The following is a 27,690-nucleotide window of genomic DNA, read 5'->3' on the forward strand; positions in this document are numbered from 1 at the left end:
AGGAGCATAGAAATAGCTCAGTATGTGTCCTTCAATGTTTTTCTTTCCACAGACATATGCTAAGTGGTATGCCATTCTTTTTTTGTTATTTGACTACATATTTTTTTTAATACACAAGTGTGGTATATTTTTATCACATACCAATATATATTCAAATGGTTCCCAACAGTTGTGTGTAATTTGCTTTTTAGTCTGTTAGGAATAGCATTAAATTTATAACTATTATTCCTGAATTTTAGGTAACATTGTGATAAAAATTGCCCTTCAAATTTTATTTGATATCTTCCAGCCATTAAACTGCTTTAAATGAACATAAAATGACTATTCTTTATAGCTTGTTCATCTTCTTAATATCTGCGCAATCTCTGCACTCCAGAACTGAGCTAGGCACTGGGTGATTTGCCCAGGTCTAAGAGTCATAGCATTGAGGGTAAAGCACAACATGTGTGCCCCCAGGAATGTTTCATGGGATGTACATAAGCACGAGAGAATGTCAGTGTACTCAGCTCGGACCCTCGACAGTAGCTCTCTGTGAATGTGGGCTGTGTGTGTTCAGAGGCAGACTATGATGGAAGAGTCTAGCTGTATGATGGTGACCCTGAAGATTGTGACACCAGGCATAGGGACCTAGTTCACTCTGAAGAATGGTAGTTTGAGTATAAATCTAAAGAAAAAAAAAAGGAAAGCACATTGTACTATCGTTGGTGAAGTTACGTGTGGTATGGGTTAGCAGTTCTGGGGTTCGGTTACACATGCATGGATTATGGGATGTTACAATAAGCAAGGAAGCAGGCTGGGATGTTCGTTGTCTGGTGGGATGAGAGTTGGGGACCTAGGTGTGGACTTGGGTTTAGCTCATTACTGTTTATTGGGCTGATACGCACACAGGAATGATGAGGACCTAGCAGCCATGATATATAATAGTATCAAGCACACCCGTATCTTTACCCTACGGGTACCGTTCTCCAGTGACCCGGACTCCTTGGATGTGTAATTATAGACCTGGAGCATCTTGTGTGTCCAGAAAATAAGGAAGTGCTCACAAAACAAAGGATGTGGGCATGTTGAGGGAGGAAGGAGCCAACCTCAAGGAGCTCTTAGTATCCAGAGCTAACTTTAGCAACAGAATAAATAGTGTGGTTCTGCATAATAATCCAGAGCATAATATGTGTATTCACATGGCATGAAATTTATGCTAAGACAGGAGACATCTTTCTTATAGAAGAATTTCAAATAGTTTTTGTAGACTTTTCCTTCAGGAGCCTAAGGCTGAAGTCCCTGCAGCTCACTGAGGGTACACTGAGGCTGAGTTTGGTGACTCTTCTCAGGGGTAGAGTATGGGAAGGGAAAAGTGAGTTTACAGCAGCTGTCTCTTAGCTGAGCCGTCAAAACTAACCTGGTGTTTAGCCATCCTGTGACAGTGTGGGCATACAGTGGTTGCGGGACCTTAACCTGATGTCTCCCCAAATCCACAGCCTGGTATAGCCATTTAAAAAAAAAAAAAAAAAAGACAGGCCTGCGTCTTTGCCACCCGCTGAGGAGTTGCCACGAGCTAGGCCTACTCTCCTGAGCTGAAGAAATTTATGGAAAAGAAGTTATCGTTGAAATTAAGTGGTGGTGACATGTACAAGGGATACTGCAGACCCTTGATCCCTCTGTGTGTCTCGTGATGGATAAATATGTGGAGATGGCAGCCAGTGGGCAACAGGACAACACTGGCATGGTGCTCACACGAGGAAACAGCATCACATTAGAGGCCTTGGAAAGGGTCTATAAACAGGAGTCCACATCCCTACCCAAAGGGCATCTTTGACTATGGTGTAGCATTGGGTCTTCTATATTTTTATATGAAACTTTTTTTTTCTAAATAACTTTTGTGATTAAAAAAAAAAGCCAGACAAAACCCACTGAGAAACATTTTATAAAATACTTGACCAGAGGCTGGGCGGTGGTGGTGCACGCCTTTAATCCCAGCATTCTGGAGGCAGAGGCGGGAGGTTCTCTATGAGTTTGAGGCCAGCCTGGTCCAGAGAATGAGTTCTAGGACAGGCTCCAAAGCTACAGAGAAACCCTGTCTTGAGAAAAACCAAATAAATAAATAAATAAATAAATAAATAAATAAATAAATAAATAAATGTCCCAACAACAATAACAAAACAGTTGACCAGGACTCCTCAACAGCATTAAGGATGTGGGGGAAAAAAAAAGAAAACAAAACAGGGAAATAAAGAAAACTATAAGATACCAAAGGAACACAGGGAGACAGAGGACAAGTAGCTACAAAGTGGGACCCTGGACCAAGAGCCTAGAGCAGAGGGATGTTAGTGGGATGATGGAGTCATGAAGATGATGTTTTGTTATGAGGACATTCAAATGAGGGGAAGCATGAAATGAATAGACAATGATTCCCCATTCTCTATACTCTACATCTGTGATTATATTCTCTTGACTCATTATATACCTGCCCATGAATCTATCTTACTTTAGAAAGTACTTTAGGGCTGCAAACATCAGTGCATATGCCTCCCGTCATACAACCGAGCCTGTTTAAAGAAAAAGTACATCTTCTAAATGTTTTATTAGCACATTAATTGTATGCAGTAATGGGCTTCATTATGACAGTTCCATATATGTGATGCAATGTATTCTATCTCATTGAACCCCCATGCTGTCCCCTCCCCAATCCGACTAATCCCCTTCATCTTCCCTAGCCTCCCAAGGTGGTTGTCTAGCAGGTACCGGACCCTTCATAGTTGACACCCGTCTGCGGTTGCACACTGTAGAGTGTGGGGGAAGATGAAAAGTTATAGAGGACGTAGGTTTTGTGGTTGTGTCCTAACGTGATGAGCGGTGTGATCACCTGAGCGTGCTTGCCTGTCACGTACCTGTGCCTGTGGGTACCGGGATGCTCTGGTATCTGTGAGTGTCCGGGAAATAATAGTTATCTTGGTGTCAGAGCAACTGGAGGCATTATGTAGGGTGAGAGTCCGGGCTGGGGCAGTAACGTACCCCTGAGTTTGGGATGTGTGGTGCTAGAGCATTTACTGGGGAGAGCCTAAAACCTCCCAACGCCCCTGTTCCCTTTCCAGGGGTCGTCCGAGGAAAGAGGGTGCCAAGGAGCGCAGCTTTAGCTCTGGAAGGGCAGGAGGATGAGCAACCAGAGAGTTGCAGTTATGCCGAGAGGACCGCAGTCACTCCCAAAGCCCACAGAGCTGGGGCTGTGCCCAGCGGACGGCCTTCCAGCTGCGAACAGTGGCCCTATTCAGTTTGGATGCACAATGATTTAAAAACTAATCAGGAGCCAAAGCCCGAGGCTGGCGACAAACACAAATATCTTGTTGACCGCGCAGACATCTCGATTCTGTCAGATAGGAAGTTACTGAGGAAGGTCAGAGTGATGTAATGGTGTGTGCTGAGCTGAGCTTCCATCCTTAAACAGATGGGCCCCCGAGGTACCATCTGCAGCTCTCTGGGCCCTTTGGAAATCATCTCCTATAAATGAAATTGTCGTAACTTACTATTGAGAAATTGGTGTGGTAGCCATACCACAAGTAGAACTTGAAAAATGGAGTAAATTTCCACTGTAGATAACGGCTTCCTTTTCCTCCCTTTGATTATAAACAGCCCTGAGATTTATTATTTTGCTCGGCTTTCTTGTAGAGCATGTGAAGATTGTTGGCATCCACCCCCCCAGCCATCTAAAGTAAACTGCCCTGTGTCCTCTCAGGCTCACACAACTGCTCCTACCCTACCTAAGCCAGTGCCAGCTGGGCACTCTTTATAAGCTGTTTTGCTATTTTCGGTTTTTGTTGAGGAAGTAATGCTTTTATTTCTGGTCTTCCCTCCTCCCTGCCCCGCCCCAATCAAAGAAATATATTTGTTCTTGGAAGGCAAGGGCAGGGAATGTTTCCTAATGAATTTAGAGAAAGACAATATACAGCATTGTATGTAAGTGGTGGATTTGTGAGTCTTCATTGAATTTTTAGTGAAGCGTGTCAGTAAAGCATATCGGAGCAGAAAGCGGGGTCTGCAGTACTCCTTGGTTTATTTATCTGATGGTTATTGGCACACTGTACCAGGTAGAGAGACACCATCAGGAGGAAATAGTGAAGTGTTCTCGGAGGAGTACAGATGATTCGATGCAGGAGGAGTCAGGCCAGGCTTCTTAGAGGAGGTGGTTTTTGTATGGTCTCCCAAGGGAGTGTCTAGGTGAGGGTTGGGGCTTTGACAGAGGGAGACACCCACGGGGAGCTGAGTGGGCCCAGAGGGAGCCCAGGCAGGCATGGGTTGTAAGTCGCTGGTGCACTTGTCTGTGTGGGGATAGGACAGAGTGTGCAGTGGGTGAGACCCAGGAAAGGTTGGTTTGGAAGCAGAGTGGAGGGCTGGGGAAGGTGCCTGTGACTGAGTCCTGGTGGGGAACAGAGCGCCAGGGAGGTGAGGGGATAGCACATATCAAGCCTGCCGGCGTTGGTTGCTGGGTGGCGTGGGAGGGAATGATCAAAGTGTGGAACAGTTGTCGAGGGGCCACTGAAGGGGCCTTTTTTTAGTCTTTTGAGGACCTTTGTGGGTCTGAGGATTCCAGGGCTCTGGCATTCTGAGCTACAGCAGGACCTCTGAGAGAGTGTTTTGATTTGGAATGTAGTTGAGACGCTGAGGCCTACTCTGAGGCCCACCTTGTGCCCGGTGAAGAGATCGCAGAATGAGAGTGATGGCCAGGGCAGAGGTGGATGGCTAGTGATGAACTCTGGGAGGCCGGGTGTGACGGACAGGACACCCTCAAGGGCCACCAAAGGGCCAGGATCTTGGGAGATGGATTCTGTGCTGGCTGAAGGCCTGGAGGAACACAAGCATGGCGTGACACTGGCCACTAAAAGTGTTCCTGGTAAAGCCTAGGTTTGGGGACTGGAGGTGGGTGTGATGAATGACAGTTGTCACTGCATGTGCTGGATACAACTCTCTGTTAGGACAACAGCGCCGTGAACGACTCATCCCTGTCTATAGAGGTAGCATAGAGGCCCAGAGAGGGGAAGAAATTGCTCCAGGTCACATGGTGAGTCAAAAATGGAGTTGGGATTCTAATCCAGATTGTCCCCTGTGCTCTTTCCCCCTTAGGAGAGCTGACTGTCAGGCACAAACATACAGGAAAAGGACGGGAAAGAGAACTGTGACCTAAGGACCACCATACCGCATTCCCTCCGTGAGCGAGAAGTTTCCAGAAGTAGGTAGGTGTCCACTGAGAATTGGGGTGGAGGGTGGTATGACCATGTATGGGGGGCACCAAGGGAGGAGCAGTTTTCACAAGCGGCGAGCGGGGAAACGGGCTGGAGTAGTAGGTGTTTGAGCCGGTGCCTTCTTAGCTGAGCAGTTGAGTTCACGGTGCAGAGAACAGAGTTCTAGCGGCAGGGGGAAGAGTTCTCTTCAGACATTGCTGCCCGTGGTGACTAAGAACCACGTGAGTGTGCATTCGTGCCTCCGAACTAACTGTAGCCTTACACACAGTAAAACGTTTCTGTTCTTACCGTCATCCTAAAGAGTAAGATAGTGGAGGGAGGGAACAGTAGCCGCTGCCAGCTACGAAACCTTCCTTTGCAAAGTGGGCGCTTAGCAGGTATGTGAATGAATGCTGGGGGTTTTGCTAAGTACTTGATGCACTGTTGTCCCTATTTGGAGGGCTGAGACCAGCTCTGCTGCACAGAGTAGGGTCCCAAGTTTAAATGGGTTAGACATCTTGCCCAGGGTCGCACTTTTAGAAAGTGGGGAAGCCAGTGCTTGCTGTTGGCTCTTCCTGCCTCTTCTCAGGGACCTGGAGAGTAGAAAGAAGGTTCTGGAAACTGTGAGGAGTGGGAGTTGTTGATAGAAGTAAGAAGAATGCTTGATGAGAGGAGGAAGGTGGGAGGAGGCCTAGTCATGAGACCACATGGATCACGGTGTGATGGGAGAGCCTGGCCTCCAATACTGGGACTGGATATAGCAGTGCTCGAACTGTCAGAGGATACGGGAGGGGACTCCAGATTATCATGAGTGTGTGTGGCAATCTGTGCTATCTACAGTACAGATACCCACTCGCTAGCAACTTCTTCCCAGCCTGCCCAGGCTGGGACCCGTAGTTGGACGGGATGGATCCGAGGGCAGTGCTGAAAAGCAGCTTAGCCTGCCCCACCTTTCACATGCTCCTCCTGAGTGTGTCTCCTTCCTGTCCCTTTCTCTGGGGGCAGCTGGGGACCCACTGAGTCTCCAGTCAGGAATCTGGTACTGAATGGAGATGCTTGGATACAAGGAGGGGAAGGAAGCCTGAATATTTCTCTGCAGCCAGTAGCAAAGCCCACCTGGGAGGTCAGATAGTGGCCAACCTCATTTTGCAGACAGTTGACAAACTGAGCCCTCTGGTCACTCTTTGTTTTTGGCAGAATAGTATGAAATGAATGTATTAGGAATTGGATGGGACCAGCTCCTTAAGAACATTCGTGGGACTGTAACCTAAAATGCCTAAGGCATGTCCAGTTTTCAGCGGCGGCCCATGCTGTTTGGGGTCCCCGTGGTTGGTATGGGTGCAAGGATGTCTCAGGCCCTTGGATTGAATGAGGTGTTTATGAGGGAAATACTCCCCCGAGAGTCGCTGTTTTCTTTGGACCCAGCGGGAGTCTTTTATCCTCCTGGTTGGTGGCTTTTAAATTCTGTGCCAAGAGGTGGGCTGTCTGAGAAGCGCGATCCTGAGAAAGGATGGTGACCGTAGCAAACGAGGTCTGTGATTATGTAATCACTTAGAATAAATAAAAAGCTGGTGCATGGCAGGTCCTGCAAGGGCAGCCTGGAAATGAGCGGCGGCGGCGGCCTCGTGAGGGATTAAGTTGCACTGCAGTTGAATTTTGCAGAGTCTCCATCGTACAGTCAGGTGTAAACAGACCTTCATCAGCATCCCTGGAAAGGGCTTTGAGGATCCAGACAGAGCTCTGTGGGATGCTGTCCATCAAAAAGTCATTTACCAGGCCTTGTTTCCGACTGCGATGGTTTACCCCCAGCGGCTGGCAGAATCCGTGGGGCTTTTTGCAAGGAGAGGTAGAGGGTATCTGGGCTCACCTGGATCCTGCTCTCAGCAGAAATGCTCTTCCTTTTCACCAGCTAAGGCACATTTGGAGGCCAGGGGAAACGTGCCTTTAAAATAGGACTAAAGTGACAGTTACTCAAGTAGTTCTTCAGTAAAATAATGATGACTAATTTGGGAACTAGGATTATAACTCGGTCGTAAAATACTTACCTTGCATAGGTGAGGCTCTGGGTTTGATTCCAGCCCCTGGGCGTGTGTGGGGGGGTGCTAATGTAATAATAACTTAATCTTCTGTGCCTTCTTAGAATTACTGAATGAACAAGAGGTTTTTTGTTTGTTTGTTTGTTTGTTTTCACCCCTGTGCCATGATGAATTGCAGGGCCCAGGGAAGTAACATTGCCTGACCTGTTCAAAGCCACAAGGTTAGTAACTGAATGCCTTGTGAATTGGTAAACAAAATACCAGTAGATAATGGCTTCAGAACCTCTTCACTAAACACAGCTGGGGGCTGGAGAAATGGCTCTGAAGTTCAGAGCCCCTGCTGACCTTAAAGACCAGTCTTGGGTTCCCAACATCTACATGTGGCTCAGACACCTGCCTGTAGTTCTAGCTACTGGGGACCTGACACTGTTTTCTGGACTCTTTAGGGTCCTGTACTCATGTGCACATACCCTCCCCACACCCCCACATCACACATACACATAATTAAAAAAAATAAATTTGAGAAAGGAAAAGATTTTAACATGATCAGTGTTGAGTATAGAAGAGTTCTGAGGTTTATAAAGTTTAAAAGTTTGAAAGAATTTTTTTTTTTTTTTCTGGGATTGGAGAGATGACTCAGTGATTAAGAACACTTGCTGGTCTTGCAGAGAGAATGTGCATTTGGGTCCCATTACCTATGTCAGATAGTTCATAATTGCTTGTCACAGTTCTAGAGGGGAAGTGCCGTCTCCCCAGCATCCCAGGTTTACCTGCATGCACATGCTACACACAGGAGAGCACACATACCTGTAAAATAAGTAAATCTTTAAAGTGTAGTTTTTCTCAGGTACTAAAAGTTCTAATCTTTTATAAAATAAATGAATACAGTTTTCTATATTTTAAGTGTTAAAAGCATTAAATGTGAAACAACTTAGAACAAGTCATATATTTTATAAGCACTATATTTAGAAGTTTCATAGTTTGTCCTTGATGTCACTTATTTTTAAGAGCTGTTTCACTGGTTATTTTAATTTTGAAATATATATATATATATATATATATATATATATATATATATATATATATATATATAATGTATGCCTGTGTGTGTCCCTGACTGTATGTATGTGCACCACAGGCATGCAGCAACCCTTGGAGGTCAGAGGGGCATTGGATCCCTTAGACCTAGGGTTAACAGATGGCTGTTAGCCTCTGTGGGTGCTGAGAACCGAACCTGGGTCCTGTGTAAGAGCAATAACTGCTCTTCACTGCTGAACCATTTCTCTAGCCACCCCCGTGTGTGTGTGTGTGTGTGTGAGAGAGAGTGTGTGTGTGTGTGTGTGTGTAGATGTCTCTAAGAGCAGACCTGAATAAAAGTAATTTTAACTATATAGTAGGAAAGCCAGGAGTAAAATATGATTTTAGGAATAAGAATGTTATGTTTCTATCTAAACTGTATGCATACAAAACATCTTATGACCCCCATCTGAAATATATTGGTTTATTTGAAATTGCCCATAGAGTACTATGATAATTTGAATAAGAAACGTTCCTCAGAGGTGCAGGAATTGGAACACTTGGTCCCTAGTTGGTAGCACTGTTTGGGGAGGTAGTGCAGCCTTCCTGGAGGGGGATGTCTCTGGGGGTGGTCTTTGGGAACTTACAGCTCACTCCATTTCCCCCTCTTTTTACCTCATGTCTGGGGTTAAAGATGCCATCTCTTCACTTTCTGCTCTGGTTGCCATGCCCGCGGCTTGCTGCCGTGCCTCTCCTTAGTCCTCTGAAACCATAAGCCAGAGTAAACTTTCTTCTGTGGGTTGCTGTTGGTCATGGCGTTTTATCCGAGCAGCAGAAAAGTAGCTGAGACAGGCACCACGTAAATTTAGGGACAAAGTGTTACTGTTTTTCCTGTAGTGTTTGTTTTATTTTACTTTATTATTATTGTTGTTGTCGTCACTATTATTTTGTTTTTGGTTTTTCTTTTCAAGACAGTGTTTCTCTGTGTATCCCTGGCTATGGTACAACTCACTCTTTAGTCCAAGCTGGCCTCAAACTCAGAGATCCTCCTGCCTCAGCCCTCCTGAGTGCTGGGATTCAAGGTGTGTTCCATCACTGCCCAGCTTTATTTTTAAAGAGGCAAGATCTTGCTATTTTGTTTGTGCATGGTAACCTCCAACTCCTGGGTTCAAGTAATTTTTCCTGCATCAACTTTGCAAATAGCTGTGTCACTCGGTATTTCCATGGTGACTGGCTAGGCTGGTAGTTCTCAACATCAGGAAAATCCTTCCTCATACCTGTAGTAGCTGTTTTAACCATATGGTGATTTGCTTAGTGACAAGCAGTTTGTATTTAAGCTAATACATAAATAGAATGATAGAAACAAAAGATGAGGCAAGTCAACCCAATTAGAAGTTCCACTGTTCCCTTTAGGTACCTCCGGAGATCACTTCCTACCCTCTCTCTCTCTAGAGACATCTGCTTGAGAATGACAGTGGTCCCGCAGAGGAAGCACACAGCACCTTTTGAGGGAGGGTTTGCCAGTTTCTGGAGTGGTGTGTGGATGAGATGTTGACAGAGAGCTACACTGTCAAGCAGATTGAGAGTAGGCTGGGTGGAGAGTAAACCAGAAAGCTGGGGGTACAACTCCCTCACCATCTGTCTAAGAACGTTGCTGAGGTACCATGAACCAAACTCCGAGGATTAACGTTATCCCGTTAGAGTTGTCAGATCCCTTTCTCAGAGCTGGTAATGCTGGAGACTGGACCTTAAAGTGTAGTTCATAAGCAAGGCATGCAGTTTATGGGAGGTCTTTGAAGTCTTTGAAAAGAAGAGGTTTGAAGGGAGTGGTAAGGAAACCAAGCCAAGCATTGGGAAGTGCAAATAAGATGGGAGTACTGGACCCAGGTGTGGTGAGTTTGGAGTGGATAGAACTGTGAGCTGGGGAGATAGGCTGCAGGGGTGCTTACTTAATTTTTGTGGAATATTTGCTGGTCATCTAGTCCTAGTATTCTACGGCAAACATTTTTGAGATTGTGTTCCTTAGTTCCTTTTCTACCACTGTGATAAACTACAATGTCCAAGACAACTTATACAAGGAAGGGTTTATTTGGGCTTCCAGTACCAGACATTTAGAGTCCACCAAGACAAAGCAAATGCATGGTGGCAGGACAAGGAAGCTGAGGACTCATATTTTGAACTGCAATAAGGAAGCAGAAGGAACACACTGGGAATGGAGTTTAATGCCAGGACTGTTACCCAGAGAAACCCTGACTCAAAAAAAAACAAAAAACAAAAAACAAACCCAACAGCAACAAAAACCAAAACAACCCCCCCCCCCCCGCCCCAGAAACCAGACCAAACTAAACCAAAACAAAAAACCAAACCCCTTAAAGCCTGCACCTCAGGGATGCATTTGGGGGGGGGGGGGAACAGTAAGGCCACACCTCCTAAGTTTATCCAAACAGTGCCACCACCTGAGGACCAAGCATTCAAACACTTGAGCTTATGGGGACATTCTTATTCAAACCACCATACCTGAAACATTGCTAGTTTCTGAAGTTCAAAAGATGGCGTAGCTAGAGACACAGAGGGGAAAGTGTCCTCTGTGACTTGGGGAAAACACTACAGCAAGAACTTCAAGAAAGTCAGCCCTGATGCCCCAGAACCCACTTCAGAGCAACATGTGTGTGGTCAGCGTGTGGCATGATTCATGTCTCCTGATTACCTGTAGTGTGCTGTTAGGGACTGGATATAATTTGCAATAAGGTTGGTGATTTCAGGCATATTGGGAATCCCGAGCATTCTTGAAGGGATAAAAGCAGGCCAGGACGATAAATGACAGATTGCCCGAAGCTCTACCTTCATTTGAAAGTATTTAGAAACAGAGAAATCAGATCTGAAAAAAAGGTGGAATCTGACAGCGTTTTGGTAGCCATGGGGTGGCTAGCCACAAATAAGATAGTTCAGCAGTATTTTACAGCAGTTGAGAAAGGAAAATCTTCAGGAAATAGGGGGTACAGATTACCAGAGGTATTAGTAAATAGACGCCTTCCATCCCTTCAGGAACTTCCTAAAAGATGGGCTGTGTAGAGTTATATTAAATTCTGGAGAAATCTTAAATGATGCCTACAGCGTCCAGAGGCTCCTCCTATTCCTATCTTAATTCTGAATAAGAAAGCTAGCCAACGCTAATTAAGTAGTTGGTGTGTTGGTGGCTTAGATGGGTAAGACCATGTAGTTGAGAAACCGTAGAGGTGACAGAGGTAGAAACTGATAAAATTAGGATTTGGGATTGCTGGGTATCCTTCAGTGAGGAGGCCTGACTGAAAGGTTGAGTTGGGGACAGTTTATGTTGATTTCCCAGTGGGGCAGTGCGAGCATGCAACCTCACCCTCTGAAGGGGGAGGCCCTGAGAGCCCAGCAGGGGCCCGGCCTCACCATTGTCTGCGCAGGAAAGAAGAACTTCAATTTACAGATTATAATCTGCCAAATCCTATTTCAAGGAAGGGGATGGCATTAAGGTTTGTGTGCTTGTAGTAATGAAGGGCTTCAAAAAAGATCTGTGAGCGATGTCTGGCAGGTCGATTGTTCATACTAGATCTCAGTTCTTTTACCCCCAATGGAAGAAAGGCTTACTGGGTTAATCTCCCGACTCCCTGCTGGTTCTGAATGGCTGTATCCATTCTGAATGGATGAGTATGGTAGAGGGGTGTGAGCCCTGCCTGCTTTACTGCGCGCAGCCCGCTCTGTGTGTTCCGGCCGCTTTATGTGTGGCGGTTCTGCAGATCTGTGTGTCCCTGGCTCTATGTGATACCAGTGAGGTAGGGATAACCCTGTTCCCATTTTACAAGTACAGACAAGTTCACTATTAAGTGGCCGAGTGGGACACATTGAGACGTGTTCGTAATGGTCATAATGAGGGTACCAGTGACTCCTTGTCAGTATTGATTTAAAAGTCAGTGTTTTAGGGGCTAAATTATTCTGTTTAGTTTTTTTCTGTTTTCTCACAAGTGGCTTAGAAGTAAAGTAAATTTAAAACCATTTATTTTTATTTATGCTTGCGGTGTTAGGGGTGAAACCTGAGTCCTTCTCATGCTTGGCAAGCCTCCTATAGTTGAGATACACTCCCAGACTAAAGTCAAATTTCTGAAGATTTCAAGATCTTGAATACTATCTTATACTCGTTTTGGTGTGTGGGGGTGTGTGTGTGTGATATAGGACCAATAAATGCTACTGTAGTTTTCCCTCTTGAAGTTCTGAACGATAAAGGGCAGGGGGAGGCATACGGAATTCACATTATACTTTTAAAATTTTTAAATGGGTAGAAATACAGATGAAGACTGTGCCTTAATTTAGTTTAATTATTATTATTATTATTATTTTAATTGTGTTGTATTGGTTGGTTCTCTGTTACAGTAACAAAATATTCAAGACTGGACAACTAAGTTCATTTGGCTCATGGTTCAATCAGGAGCGTGGCTTTAAGCATCCGCCTGGCATTTGGCCAGGGGCCCTTCCTGCTCTTGCAGAGAACCTGGGTTTGGTTCCCAGCATCCACAGTAGGCAGCTCGTAATGACCTATATATAAAACTCACTTCCATGAGTTCTAATGCTCTCTTCTGGCCTCTGCAGGCCATGCACACATATGGTGCACATAAAAACAAGCAGGCTCATGTACGTACGTACATACATGTAAATCAGAATAAAATTTTAAAACATCTTTTTTAAAAAAAAACATAGCAAAGAGTATCTTATGCAGGCCTGCCAGTTTGGGTCTCTCTTCTTTTTATAAAGATCTCTCAAATGCTGTCATAAAATCTCCACCATGATAACCTCACCTAATCCTAATTTGGTTTCCAGAAGCTCCTCCTCCAAATGGCATTAGCATAAGGATTTTGGGATTGGATTTCCAATGCAACATTTGGAGGACACATGGAAGGTCTGTGTATACCAGCAGTGGGCTTCCCCAGCCAGGTGAATTCCACTATAGGCAGATTTGCCTGACTGCTCACTGGCCATGTTGGACCATCAGTATACCTCCCTGTGGAGGCCTTTCTCCCATAATCACAAGCTGTACCAGGACTTCCAGTGTGTGCTTTAGGAGAGAGCTTGGCAGCCAGGGAGGGACAGGCTTCCTCCCACCTCTCAGTGTTTGTTCCCACGCTTCATGAATTAGTAAGTTACTGCAGCTTCTAGAAGTGGGGGCCCCAGAAAGAGACCCAGATGGTGAGCTAGTGGGGCGCTCTCTCTATGAAAGAAACAGGAACCAGACTGACTCCAGTTCCCAGTAACAAATCCTCTTCTGTTTCCCAAAGCCAACAGCATTCTGGTTAAATGTTATCTTATATCAGAGACACAAGCTTTGGTAAAAGTGAAGATGGATTAAAACAACATAAAACCTTCACCTTATAGCTACTGTCAAGGCTGATGCTGCTTTGGTTTCTATTTAGTATAAGGCAAAGTAAATTCTGATGTATCTTAGTATTTTTGGAAAGTCCCGGCACTGAGGATGCAGCTGTTGTTATGTTTGTCTAGCATGTGTGAGGCCCTAGATTTGATCTCAAACATGGGGAGAAAGTCATCATATGTGTGTGCTGCTAACAATGTCTCTCTGGACCTGCATGCAAACACATGCTTTGAGGACTTTAAATTACCTTGATATTTCCTGATGTCATGGTTGTTGATGTCTCCACCATGTCGGACCCATGTTTTCAAGGACCTCCTTCCTTCATTTTTTTTTTTCCTGGTGTGATTGGAAAATATCCAGACTGAAATTTATTATGGACAACTGGTTTGTCAATTTTTGAAGCAACATTTTTATTCAACAGCAAGTAAAGCAAGTTTGTCCGACTAAATTATTCATAAAGATTACAAAACTTGTCATTTAGAATGGATGTTGGGATATTCAGGTCATTTAGGAGACTGTGGTTAAAAATAAAATGACCCAAATATATAGCTCTAGTTTTTTTTTTTAAGGCAAGTTTAAACTTTTAATTTTTATTTGACATTGGTCCTAATTCTGTTTCTTGAGGAATGTCAGTGGCTGTTTTACTCTGATAGTGTTTAAGTAAAAAACCAATTCTTCTATTGTTGATGAGTCCTCTGTAGCCAGGTTGCATGCATGTTGTAAACACGGTCCACGCATGAGGGACATGTGAGTGAGTAACAGAAACCGGAGAAGGTCATGAGCAAAGAAAAACTGGAAGTGATGTGTTATTTGTTCTGAACCACCCCTTTTACACTTCAAAGGAAGATGCAGTTGAAACATGAACTTGTCCCAGTCTGCTTTGGGGTCGTAACTGGAGCATAAAAATGATGAAAATCAATTATGTATTTAGGGAGAGGAAGCAGGCTGACATATTGAAGGCATTCTATGTTGTTTGGTGAACAAAGGCATTACATCATCTTCGCACAGTAAAATGGGTCTCCTGAGAGGGAGGAACAGGATGACACATCCCAATGGGTCTGAACTCCACAAACTTGCCATTGATCTAGGAAAATCAGGACCTAAAAGTGAGCTTAGTTGTTGTTGTTGACTGATAAGCACAGTATTTCGTGCTTTTGTTTTAACCTGGAATTTGTCATGGTTTGTAGCAGTGTGGTGAACTGCCCAGCCCTGTTTGTTGCCCATGCTGCTGAGGTGGTAAGATCTTTTCAGCGAAGGGCAGAGAGTTTGAGATTCCTTCTGTGGCTCCATCAAGACTGAAACTGTGCCTACAACCACGCTGAGTGTGTGCATGGATCTGGGATACCTTATGGGCACTGTCTTAACCTTCCTTTGATAGGGGAGGCACCCGAGGACTGGGCTGCCTGGATTCTGTATTATTGCAGTCAGATACTCTTGCCAGCTGGAGCTAAAACCCAGAGCCTGCAAGCATGCAGCTACAGCTAAGTGCCACAAACTGTGTGTCCTCACAACCCAGAGTTACTGTCTTAGTTGTGGGAGGCGGAGCTCCAAGATCAAGGTGTGGGCAGGGCGGTTTCCCCCTGAGGACTGCAGGAAAGGAAGTATCTGGCCTTTAATCCCAGAGGCAGGAGGATCTCTGAGTTTGAGGCCAACCTGGTCTACAGAGCTATTTCTAGGACAGCTAGGCGGTTATACAGAGAAACCCTGTCTTGAAAACCAAACAAACAAACAACCAAAGAGAAGGATCCATTCCAAGCCTCTGATTTCTGGGTGTCCACCTTGCTTCCTCCCTGTCTGTACCTATATCCAAACTCCCGCTTTTATGAAGATACCAGTCACGTGGGATTAGAACCCACTCCAATGGCCTTGATCACCTCTATATCAATTCTCTCTAATAAGTTCCTGTTCTGAGGTACTGTGTCTTTGAACTTTGGCTTTCATGGTAGGAAGGACCTTTGACCCTAATGGAAGGACTCGGGCTCACTCCTTTGATCTGTTCCGTGCTTCTTTCTCCCCGCTGTTTAGTAAACATTTGATAATATTTGCAGCTTGGGCAAGAAGGCCTTTCTTTATTTTCTTCCATGGCAAGTCTTAGGTGGCAGTAGTTTTGCTTGAGGCTGTATTTCAATCAGTTTTAACCATTTGCCTTCCCCCCCCCTTTTTTTTGCGGTAGAATATAAAAATGTTTGTTGTTTGATGCACACATTGGTTCTAGAGAATGATTTGGGCACTTTGTGATCATTATCCTTCTATTCTGTTTGCGACTTTTAAATCTTATTATTTATTCGTGTTCTCTCCTTTCACAGGGGAAAGCGATTACTATTTGGGGATTATTTTTCTATAGCATATATAGCCCCCTGGGATCACGGTGCCTTCAAACAAGGCAGCCATGGAATGGAGGTGCCAGGGGCTCTCTCCAAGATGGAGTGGCCTTCACTGTGCTCTGTATTTAGGAGAACGATGTGCCATAGCATTTGAATTTTACTAATATTTAAAAGAATCGTTTATGCCCCAAAGACACTAATTTACTTAAGAAATTCCTGTGGGCAGAGAAACTTTTCCTTGGAGTCAGCCCGATTCAAGATTATAAAATCATGGACAATGATTCTCTTTGTCAATGTTAAGAAATAAATGTTTCACACCAGGCATGGTGGGGCACCCCTTTAATGCCAGCACTCAGGAGGCAGAAGCAGGCAGATCTCTTGAGTTCATGGTCAGCTTAGTCTACAGACTACAGGACAGCCAGAGAAACAGTATCTTGAAAAACTAAAAACAAAAACAAAAACAAATGAATTTTGAGCCATATATGGTGGCACATCACATCAGCATTGGGAGGCAGAGGTATGTGGTCTCTGTCAGTTCAAGACCAGCCTACTCTACCCTAGCCAGTTTCAGCCCAGCCAAGACTACATAGTGAGATCCTGTCCGAAAAAAAAGAAAAAAAAAAAGAAAGAAATATTTATGGTGGATCCAGGAAAATTGTGGATATAATCCCTGTATATAGGATATAACTGGTTTATGTGGACTAGTAAACTCCAGTTTTCAAAGTAATTTTAAGTTTGCTTTTTTTTAAAAAAAAAATAGACACCTTAGAAAATGCTAGCATGCAAAGACCTTGGCAATCTGAGCATGGTAGTATACCCCTGTGTACTAGCTGGTTTTGTGTGTAAACTTGACACAAGCTAGATTGATCAGAGAGGAAGGAGCCTCAGTTGAGGAAATGCCTCAATGAGATCCAGCTGTAGAGCATTTTCCCAATTAGTGAACAGTGGGGGAGAGCCCAGCCCGTGGTGGGTGGTGCCATCCCTGGGCTGTTGGTCCTGGGTTCTATACAGTGGGCTGAGCAAGCCAGGGAAAGCAAGCCAGTAAGTACCCCTCCATGGCCTCTTCATCAACTAGGATTTTGCCCTGTTTGAGTTCAGTTTATGCCACATCAACCCTCTCCTCCCCAGCTTGGTCCTGGTGTTTTGTCGCAGCAGTAGAAGCCCTAACTAAGACATTTTGTAATCCCAGAATACTAATTTAGGTGATTTGGGACTGTCCTTGTATTTGTGTATAGCTGCCTTTTATTGTATATGTGCCTTTGGAATATTATTATAGAACAGGCCTGGACCAAAACTGTGTGTCTGGTTTACTCATGTGGTACCTGGCTGGAGGCCATTTTGTGTGTTTGTTTGAGAGGACGTAGAATGGGGAAATCCCTGACACCTGATGGTGAAGGAGCAAGCAGCCCCGCTGCTGAGACAGAAGCTGAAAGCTGGTCTTGCCTCATCCTGTGTTTACTGCAGACATTTCCCTGTGACAACCCAGATTCAAAGGAAAGGCTTTTGTTCTGAAACAGCTGCTAGAGTACTTAATTTCCCCCCCCCCCCGAACATATTATGGGATATGTGGTGTGTGGTTTTTGAGAACATAAGTTTATAGTGCACTCAAGTGTCTTAGGAATTGGAAATACCTTAATTTCAACGAACTGGTGCAGATCAAATTATGTAGGCTGGGATAATTATTTTTTTTAAATTATGCGATATGGTGGCACTCGTCTTTAATCCTAGCACTCAAGAGGCAGAGGCAGGAAAATCTCTGATTCGAAAGCCAAACCTAGTCTGCATAGTGACTCCCAGGCCAGCCAAGGCTACATAGTAAGACCCGCCTCAAAAAAGAAAAAAAGAAAAAGAAAAAAAACAACAAAAAGCAAGCCAAGCTGGGGTGGTGGCGCGCTCCTTTAATCCCAGCACTCTGGAGGCAGGGGCAGGCGGATCCCTGTGAGTTCAAGACCAGCCTGGTCTACAGAGTGAGTTTCAGGACAGCCAGGGCTACGTAGAGAAATCCTGTCTCGAAAAACAAACAAAAACAATTATGATAAAATAGGTAAGACATAACAGTTCAATTTTCATCATTTCTAAGTTTGTTATTTGGTAGCATTAACTGAATTTGTGTTTTTTATAAGCACCATCATCCATCTCTAGAATTTTCTCATAAGCTCAAAGACAACTTCTGTGTTCTTTAAACAGTAACCTCTCACCAGTGTCTGTAACCTCCATCTGCTTTCCTGCTGTGTGGATTTGCTGAGTCTGAGTACCTTATAGAGTGGAGTCATGCATTTGTCCCTTTGTGCCTGGTGCCTCTAGTTATCTCTAAGTTAAATCTGTACAACTTTCACCAAAGGCCATTTCTTTTTAAATCATAAACTAATTTGGCAGATCACTGTGGAATATTAAAATTCTGAGACAGAAATTTGAAACCGTCATGCCTCCAGGGGCCAGAAGGTAGTAGCATCTAATATTGATGGAGGAGTTACTGTGTGTCAGACTCAGCCCCGAGCGCTTTGCAGGTAATAACCATTTACCCTCACCCCAGCCCAGGGAGGCAGATATAGTCACGAATATCCCAGTTTTGCATGCAGGAAACTGAAATTGGAAGGATGAACCATGTCCTTAAGATAATGACCCGGCTTGTATGTGAAAGGTGGGGCTTCTAGCTCCAAAGTCTATGGTGCTAGAAGTTCGCTGTGCTTGGGTGCAGCAGACTAGGCCATGGGAAGCTAGGGAAGCCGGCCCTGCTTGCTTCTGATCCCACGTCCTGGTACCAGGGTGAAGGGAGCCGTGCAAATAAATACCCTCGATGTTGCTAAGAGGAGGTGCCGGGGTGGTACTGCTGGCCCTTGCACATTTTCACCAGAAGCTAGAAACTCTTTCCCACTCTGGCCTCCTAATTGCTAAGCACAGACAGTCTAATTCAACCCAAGACAAAACAAAGCGTGCCGCCAGACAGTGTATCTGGGACCCACTAGTTTGAGGCTTTTGCTCTGGAAGTTTCAGATAACCTTCTCCTTACCCAGCACCCAGGACAGTTGGCACACCCCGCTGTCGTTCCCAGGAGGGAGAGGCCTGCTACTCTTCGCTCCCTCAGCTGCAACTTAGATGGAGCGATTCTCAGTAAATGTGTTGAAGGATGGATGGATTCTCCAGAGCAATCTTGATTTCTTCCCAAGTGCTGCCAAGAGTTCACTGAAAGTCTAATTTAAACCCAAACAAAGCTAGTCCGCTTTGAGAGACTCACATCCTTTCATGTCGGCTTCATGATTTATTGTTTCACTTTGGGCTCCTTTGATTTAACAGCGCTGATTAAAATAGGGCTTTAAAGTGTTTCCGCCCCCGCTCAGAAGAAAGCCTCACCAAAGAAGCTGAAGTGTATACAGTGTGCAACACATCCAGGCCTTACTGTCCTTGTTTTAATGCCTGCTGCTAGCTTTCATGACATGCTTACTGCATGCCAGCCTCTGTGTTTTGCATGCCTTCTTTCTTCCATTGTGGAGTCCATCAGTTAACAGTGTGTGAATTTATGTTGGATTCTGGAAGGGGAAGGATTTGAGCATGTGTAATTCAATGTATTGATTTTGCATAGGAAACTGTTCAGCACCAACTGATTTAAGCAACCCGTCGAAGGTCACGAGATGTTGTCTAAGCGGTCAGAACCCCTTGAATATATACATTGTGTATATAGCCAGGTAGACTCTGTTCAGGTATAACAATATGTTATCACTCAACAACTCCTGAGCCACTGGCCATGTTGAGATATTTTAAATGGGTATATCCTAATCCATTCATGTTACTATACAAAATAATGAAGACTGGGTAGTTGTTAAGAATAATTTTTTGTTTGTTTTTAGTTTTTCGAGACAGGATTTCTCTGTAGCTTTGTAGCGTGTCCTGGAACTAGCTCATATAGACCAGGCTGGTCTCGAACTCACAGAGATTTGCCTGCCTCTGCCTCCTGAATGCTGGGATTAAAGGCTTGCACCACCACCACAAGGCCTTAAGAATACATTTTAAGAATTTATTGCTTATAGTTCTGAGGCTTAGTTAACCCACGCTCCAGGGCCTGCAGCGGGGTAAGATGGCAGCTTATTGCTGCATTTTCAGATGTTAGAGCATGGAAAAGCCAGGGGTCTTGGGGTACCCTAACTCTTTAAAAAGGCCCTAAGTTGGAGCCCTCGTAGCTTGGTCACTTCTCGCCTTTTACTGTAGTAGCCTCCCTTCTCTTCAGGGCTCCCAGGTTTTCAAGAGAAGCTTATTCCTGTGTAACCTCTCGGTACACTCTGAGTCTCTTCGTTGGACATCTGAAGCACTGGACAATGCTGAGCCCTTTATATACCGTGCTTTCCCCTGTATATGCGTACCGGTAATAATGCAGTCAGCACAGAAGAGATCAACAATGACTCATGAGACAGACAAGTAAATGCTATCCCAGTAGTGTAACAGTTGCTCTGACTATGCAGGCAGCTCCCAGAAGGCTGATAGGCAGACCGTGTGCGTAGCCTGGATGGGTTGGATGGAGATTATTGGCGTTCTGGAAGGGCAGTAGATGGTTTTTCACACCACTCAGTACCGCATGTGGCCACGTAGCTCAGTGGGTAGAATGCTCGCCTTGTCTGCACAACAGCCTGGGTTCAATCTCCAACCCTGTTTTAACTGGCCATGGTTCCTAGCTGTAATCCTAGCACTTGGGAGGCAGAGGTAGGAAGTTTAAGGTCATCCTTCTTTACATAATGAACTTGAGGCCAGCCTGGGCAATCAGAGACCCTGACTCAAAATAATTTTTTTTTTAAAATGTAAAAGCCTATGAATTAGGATTTTCCATTTAATCCTTTTGGATCATGGTTGACGAAGGATAAATGAAATTGTGGACTAGCAGGGATGCTCGTACTATTGTGTAGCGTATTCCTCCTGTACCGCCATCTGAATCTAAAGCCACTGTACTCTGCCAGTGCTCGAGTGAGCTGCTGCTCTGCCTTTTGGCTAAGATGAAGCGGGGCGCTGATGTGGATTCCAGTTTTACATGGTTCCCTTGCAAGGTGCTTGGGATTTGGGGCTTGCTGCCCTTGAGAACAGTGGTCCAAGCCCTTTCCTTGTTAACGCAGGCCTCCAACGCTCTTATCATCTTGCAGGGAATATTTAAAATGAGAACATAAAGATAATTTCTAACTGAAAACAAGCAGCTTTCACAGGAATGGAGTAGTAGTTACTACATTCTTCCTAAACTGTGCTTTTGTCCCATCTTTCGGTAGACGTGAGTGGGGTTCGGGGCTCGGCAGGGGGGCGGTGGAGGCAAGGCTTGCACCCTTTCCATTCAACAGAAAATCATCCGCGCTTTTCTTTTTTAAGAGGTCGTCTGCCTACAGCTGATTGTGGTAGCCCTCTGCCTTCAACCTCAGCTCCTGGGAGCTAGAAACGGGAGAATCGGGGGTGTAAGGCTGGCTGCAGCTACACAGTGAGTTCACGGGCAACCTGGCTGATGAGCTCCTGTCTCAGAAAGCTAAAAGTAGGTGGGATGAGGACGGGAAGGGTAGCTTAGTGGGTAAAGGTGCTCGCTACCAAACCCAGTGACCTAAGTTGAATCCCTGGGTCCCACACGGCGGAAGAGAGAACCGAGGATCCCTGCATGTTGTCCTCTGGCTTCCATACTTGGTGTTAACATGGACACACACACACACACACACACACACACATTTTCTCTTAAACAGAAGTTAAAAAAAGTTATTTTCTTGATGACAGGAGCAACCTACCTTTTGTAGATATCTTTAAAATCATGGAAATGGAACTTAGTTCACCAATTTAACGCAGGCATTTAAAATTAGATCATTTTAAATGAAAAGTTATTATTATTGCGTGTGTGCATGTGCACAATGCATGAGTGGCGGTGCGTACCATGGTATGCGTGGAGATCAGGTGACAACTTAGTAGCAATCGGTTCTTTTATTTTTTTTTTCAATGTGGGTTTTCCAGGCTTGCATGGCAAACACCTCTACCCACTGAGCCTTCCCAGTGGCCTAAGATAGTTCCTCTTATTTAATTTAATTTTGACAGGGTACAACTGAATTTAAAGTGGAAGGAATGGCTGAACTTGAGAAAAAAATTTTTTTGTCTTTCACAGATTGCTATGAAGGTTGAGAAAATTTCAAACGCTCCTCAATTTTTTATGGGGTCATAATCTGATAAATCCAGGAGGTAGTGAAATATTCTAATTGTATCCATTAGTACACTCGACCCACCAAGCATCTTAGCCTAGTCTTGACTGCCTTTGCTGTGTTGTTGTTGAGACAGCGTCTTCACTAGCCTGCTATACCCTCCCAGGAGCTGGATATATTGGGATTACTGCCCAATACGCTGGCTCCCTCCTGCTCCTAGCACACTCAGAACACCGCGGATTGGTGGGCTACATCATCTAACACAAGCCCGTTCTGTAATGAAGTATTGAGTGTCTCTTGAATACACGCAGGTGAGTGTTCAGTGGACACAATGGGATGCAAAAATCCGAAACACAATACCCCGAGACACTGGCACCACAGTGTGCTCTAGAGTGCTTGCTGATCTCAGGAGCATGTGACTAGGAGCTGTGTCTCTGCAGCCCAGCATGGAGAGACCACAGGCTGTCAGCCTGGGAAAAAGTCCAGATTTACTTCCAAGTATGGCTTCTGCTGAACTTGTAGCAAGTTCACAGCATCGTGAAGTGGGAAAATTCCCAAGTCGTATCATCAGAAGCCAGTGACCATGTATATGAAAAAAATTGAAGCACCCCCTCAGGATGATTTTTGTACTGCCTGAAAGGCCTTACCCGCTGGCAGGACAACGCTTGTGGTTTGTCATGACTCCAGCTAGCTTGGCCTTGTTTGTGTTTCCAACGTTTATCAGGTGACATACTATGTACCACCTCCTGGGCATGTGACACCAGAACAAATGAGGCTCCCTTCCTTGTCACAGCCTAGGAGGATGTAGTTGACTTTACACTCAAACGCAAGATAATGCCACAGGCGATTCGGAGTCAGAGGGGTGGGATTTAGTGAGGACATGTGAGGAGATCGAAGCAAGCCCTGTCTTTGTAGCAGTCAATCTTTGCAGGGTAGCACTGGCTGGTAGGGAGTGAACAGGACTTGTCAGGAATGAGTATATTCCAGGTACGCTACCAGGATCTGTGTAGTTTAGCGAAGTGGATAGCATTTGGGGAGCAGGCTTATATCAGATGTGGTGACCACCCAGAGGCTTAAAAGGTCACCATAGGAATCATCACGAGCCCGGAAGTTATGAGGCATGTGACTAAGTTGTGTAAACAGTCGCTGGCCAGCTTTAGGCATCAACGTTCTGCTGAGCTTATACGCGGTGTGTGTGTGAATGTTTTGAGTGATTTATTTTTTCTTCTCTGTCAAACACGAGCAGCGTGAGGTTTGATCTATAGTTCCTTTCTTCGTAGCCATGTTTGGTTTATAACCGATCGGCGTCTATCACGGTGGACCCGCAAGACTATAATGGTACTGAAAAAAAACATCCTTTTGCTTAGTGGATGCATTGTAGCTAATAAGTCGAACAACACAACTCATGCCTGTGGTGATGCTAGTGTGGAAATGTAAAAGTTCACGGGGGCCCTGCGCATGTACAGCATGCCACTTTATAGGAGGCTTTTTAATATTAAAAAAAATAATGTTCTACTTGTAAAACGTTTCCTGTAATGTGGCATGCTTTGTTGTGCCTGCAGCAGCCCCTTGGACTTTGCATTTAACTTCTCACGATTGAACAGTGTGACCAGGTTTCTCTAAATCTTCTCTGGCGTTTGCACAGTGATGAAATTGCCTCACAGTGGGCTGTAGTCTTGTGGTAAGAGGACCTAAGGGGTGGTCCTTCGGAAACTGTCAGTGAATGTTATATTGTTATAAGCAATCATCCTCGTGCTGTTTAGACCTCTAGACTTCCTCATCCTGTATAACTGCAACATTGTAATCTTTGACCTGTGTCTTTTCTCTTACACACCAGCCGTTTAAAATCTTATAGTTCGTGTGATTTTATTTATAAATAGTATTCATTTCCAATTGATAAAGCTTCCTGTCCAAGACCCACATCAGAGCACTGGACTGAGTTCCCAAGGTCCAGCTGAAGAGCAGAAGGAGGGAGAATATAAGCAAGGAAGTCGGGACCACGAAGGGATGGTTCACCCTCTGAGACAGTGTGCCTGAGCTAATGGGAGCTCACCAACTCCAGCTGGACTGAGAATAAATGAGCATGGGATCAAACTGGACCCTCTGAATGTGGCTAACAATTGGGGCAGACTCAGGGGCCAATGATAATGGCACTGGGATTTGTCTCTACTGCATGTACTAGCGTTTTGGGATCCTATTCTATTTGGATGCACACCTTCCTAAGCCTGAATAGAGGGGGGAGGGCCTTGGATTTCCCACAGGGCAGGGTGCCTTGCCTTCTCTTAGGACTGCAGGGTGGGGGTGGGTGAGAGGGTGTGTGGGGGAACAGGAGGGAAGTAGGAGGAGGGGAGGAAGTAGGAATTTTGATTGGTATTATTTATAAAGTAATTTTAAAAAAGCTTCCTGTCCCTGTGCTGTGCCACACAGTGGGATGAGAAGGCTTTCTCAATGCTCATCTGCCACCCAGTCTAGATTTCCACCACTATAACGAAATACCCGAGATAATCAATCCAAAAGCAAAGATGCCTTGTCTGCCTCACACTTTCGGAGGTTCTAGGATAAGATGAGGTAACCCATCATGGCAGGCGTGTGAGGTGGAACAGAAATGCTCACCTCCTGACCAGGAAGTCGAAAAGGGGCTGGGCTCCCACGATCCCCTCCTCATGGTCCTGCCCCCAGTGTCCGAAAAACTGCCCCACCATGAAGCATGGCCTCCACTTGGAAAGGTTCTACACCTTTCTAACAGTGCTGACTTGAGACCCAAGCCTGTACCTGCAGGCCACTGAGGCACTTCAGATCTGAACTATAGTGCATCATCTAAAAGGTTCATTTATTCTGTAAACCTAAAATTCTCAGGAATATGGCTTTTATTTTAGTAGCACCTTTGTCTGTGTTTGTTTTTCCCTTTCCAAGTGTTTTGTAGTTTATCTGGTGTTCTTCAGATTGTTTACCATCAGAATGGTTCCTGTGGATTCCATAGCCACCATATTGCTTATTTATCATGCAGTACTGCCTGTGTGTGTGTGTGTGTGTGTGTGTGTGTGTGTATGTATGTATGTATGTGTATGTGTGTGTGCACACAAGCATACATGCGTCCACAACTGGGCACCTGCCCCCGTGCCTCTCCCCACCCCTCAGCCCTCCTGCATGCTGACCAGTTCCAGTGATTTGCCTCAGTGATTTTGCTTTCAGTGTTTAGCTGGTGATTTGGAAGCATACATGGAGTTGGTCTCCATCCCACAGAGCTCCAGCCTTTGAAAGCTGTCCCCTAGCATGCCTTCCTGGCTTGGGCCCGTTGAGGGCCCTCATTTAGATGTACATGGAGAGCTGTGTTAGTCGATTTCTGTCAGCTTGACACAAACTAGAGTCAGCTGGCCAGAGCTAGCCTCAGCTGAGAAACTGCCTTCATCAGATCATCCTCTGGGCATGTCTTTGGAGTATTTTCTTGATTCACGATGGATAGGGAAGGACCCAGCCCTCGGTGTGTGGTGCCACCCCTAGGTGGGTGGACCTGGGTTGTATAAGAAACATAGCTAGGAACAAACCCGTAATCAGAGTTCCTCCTTGGACTCTGCATCAGTCTGTCCCTCTAGATCCTTCCCCGAGTTCCAGCCTTGGCCTCCCTCAATGATGGACTATAAGCTGTAATCCAAACGGACCAGAGCCTTCCCACGTGCTTTATCAGGACAGTAGGCGACCAGAGCCTTGACTTGATCTATTGTACTTGGGCCTCAGTCACCCTTCTGGATGCTTTCTGCCATTGTCCTCTCTGTCCTTACCCCTGAATTCTAGCCCTCAGCTGGATGGTTGCTGCTGCTTACCTTGCCTGTAGCTGAAGGCATGGAGAACCTGAGTGTGAAAATGCCTCTTGGGGATCCTGATTTCATTCCTTCTGGGACAGTTAGATCTGAAATCCTGAGCCCATTTCTGTGTTTTTTTTTTAAAAAAATCATAGCAAAACAAACAACAAAACAAAACCCCAAACAGACACAAACTCACCACCCTAAAACTAAAACAAAAAGTTATAGCAGAACTCTTGTCTCTTGGGCTTGAAGCGGACTGTGTTCTGGGCCTCACACGGGGTAGCAGATCTCTAGTGCTTGTTCATCCCGAGTGAGCTAGCTTTGATGCCCACAGGAAGGCCCTCCGTCCTCTCCCCAGAACTTCCAGGAGGTTTCCGACCTCATTTGCCTCCTTTCACAGGCTTTATGTTGCACTTGCCCTTTCTCTAACTAGCTTATTGCATTTAGCGCTGTGTACTCAGGATTTATTCATGATGTACATGCTTTGCTATGTCAGGGTCTCATTTATCCCAGGCTGACCTCGAACTTCTGCTTTTACCTCTGAGTGTGGGGATTAGAAGGTCGCATCCCCACACCTGCTTTGTGTTGCTGGAGATGGAGCCTAGGGCCTCTTGCATACTGAGCAAGCATTATTCCAACTGAGCTACAATCCCCAGCCCAGAATTTTCTTGCTTTGAAAGGATGAACAGAACTACGCTGTATAGACATGCTACATTTTTTTGATCTGTTCTTTGTCAGTGTGGCTCCTTAGCTTGCTTCTGTATCACGCTTATTGTGAATGCTGCTGCAGTGAGCATGGGCGTGCAGGCGTTTCTTTGACATCCTGATTTCGGTTCTTCTGAACTGATACTCAGGAAGAGGATTGCTGAACATTCTGCCTGTCTCTGTCCCTCCTTACCTTCTTCCCTTCTTCCCTCCCCTCCCTCCTTCCCTCCCCTTCCCAATTCAGGTTTGAATTGGCTTCATTGTGTCTTTACTCATGGCTTACCATGGGCGGGGCGGTCCTCTTCTGCTTAGAGTCATTGAGCAGCCTCTTGGCCAGTAGGCATCCATGTAGTTTGTGTGCACTGATTTTGCTTTATCATAGGTTGGTTGTTTGTCTTGCTGAACTCAGGCCTTATTATTTTTGACCAATAACCTTGACAGTAAAGAAAGCCCTTCTCTTGGCTGGTCTCGGCAGCAGCTGTGTCATTGAGGAAGCGTTGACACTGCTTTTGGCTTTTAAATGACTCTGTAAACTTTCTTCCCAGGAGTGGAAAAATTGCAAGGATGGGTTGTCTGTGCTTTTCACAAGATCAAAGTTATAGAACCAAGCACGGGAAGGTTCAGGTAGAAAGCAGAAAACCTGAGACTGCATTGGAAATAGAGATGACAAAATCAGCTCTGCCGAAGCCGTAGTGACTGTCTTTCATTAGTTCTCACGTGTAAAACAGTGCAGCAGGCTAGTTTTGAATGTCGTAATTTCTGGAATACTAATAAGCTTGTACATAGGCTTAGCTTTGCACATAGGGGTTTGGGTGACAGCCTCATTGCGTAGGAAAAAATGGTCTACTTAGCTTCTTTTTTTTTTTTTTCTTGAGAGGGGACACATGGGGGAAAGGTCACAGTTTTTAACTCAAACATGGCCTCAAAGTTATGGCAGTCCTCCTGCCTTAGCTGCCCCAGTGCTGCAATTATAGGTGTATATAATTATGCGGAATGTGTAGAAGTTTGATATTGTACGTTAAGTAACGTTTGCCTTTTTATTTGTTTGTTTTTCTTTTTAATA

General features: G+C 45.1%; 1 protein-coding gene and 1 pseudogene across 7 annotated transcripts in view; both read left to right on the plus strand.

Annotated features, from left to right (window-relative positions):
* Positions 1 to 27,690, plus strand: part of Tanc1 (tetratricopeptide repeat, ankyrin repeat and coiled-coil containing 1) — a 230,642-nt gene that overhangs the window by 28,896 nt on the left and 174,056 nt on the right. For 6 of the 7 annotated variants that reach the window (XM_048425771.3, XM_048425773.3, XM_048425772.3 and 3 more), the window contains exon 2: positions 5,113 to 5,222. The gene's annotated coding sequence lies outside the window, so the exon portion shown is untranslated. The remainder of the gene's footprint in view (positions 1 to 5,112; positions 5,223 to 27,690) is intronic. The other variant, XM_087899982.1, reaches the window with a different exon arrangement.
* Positions 1,563 to 1,813, plus strand: LOC148118716 (small nuclear ribonucleoprotein G pseudogene; annotated as a pseudogene).

This window comes from Myodes glareolus, chromosome 21, assembly GCF_982192425.1.
Source record: "Myodes glareolus chromosome 21, mMyoGla1.1, whole genome shotgun sequence".
Lineage (NCBI taxonomy): Eukaryota > Metazoa > Chordata > Mammalia > Rodentia > Cricetidae > Myodes > Myodes glareolus.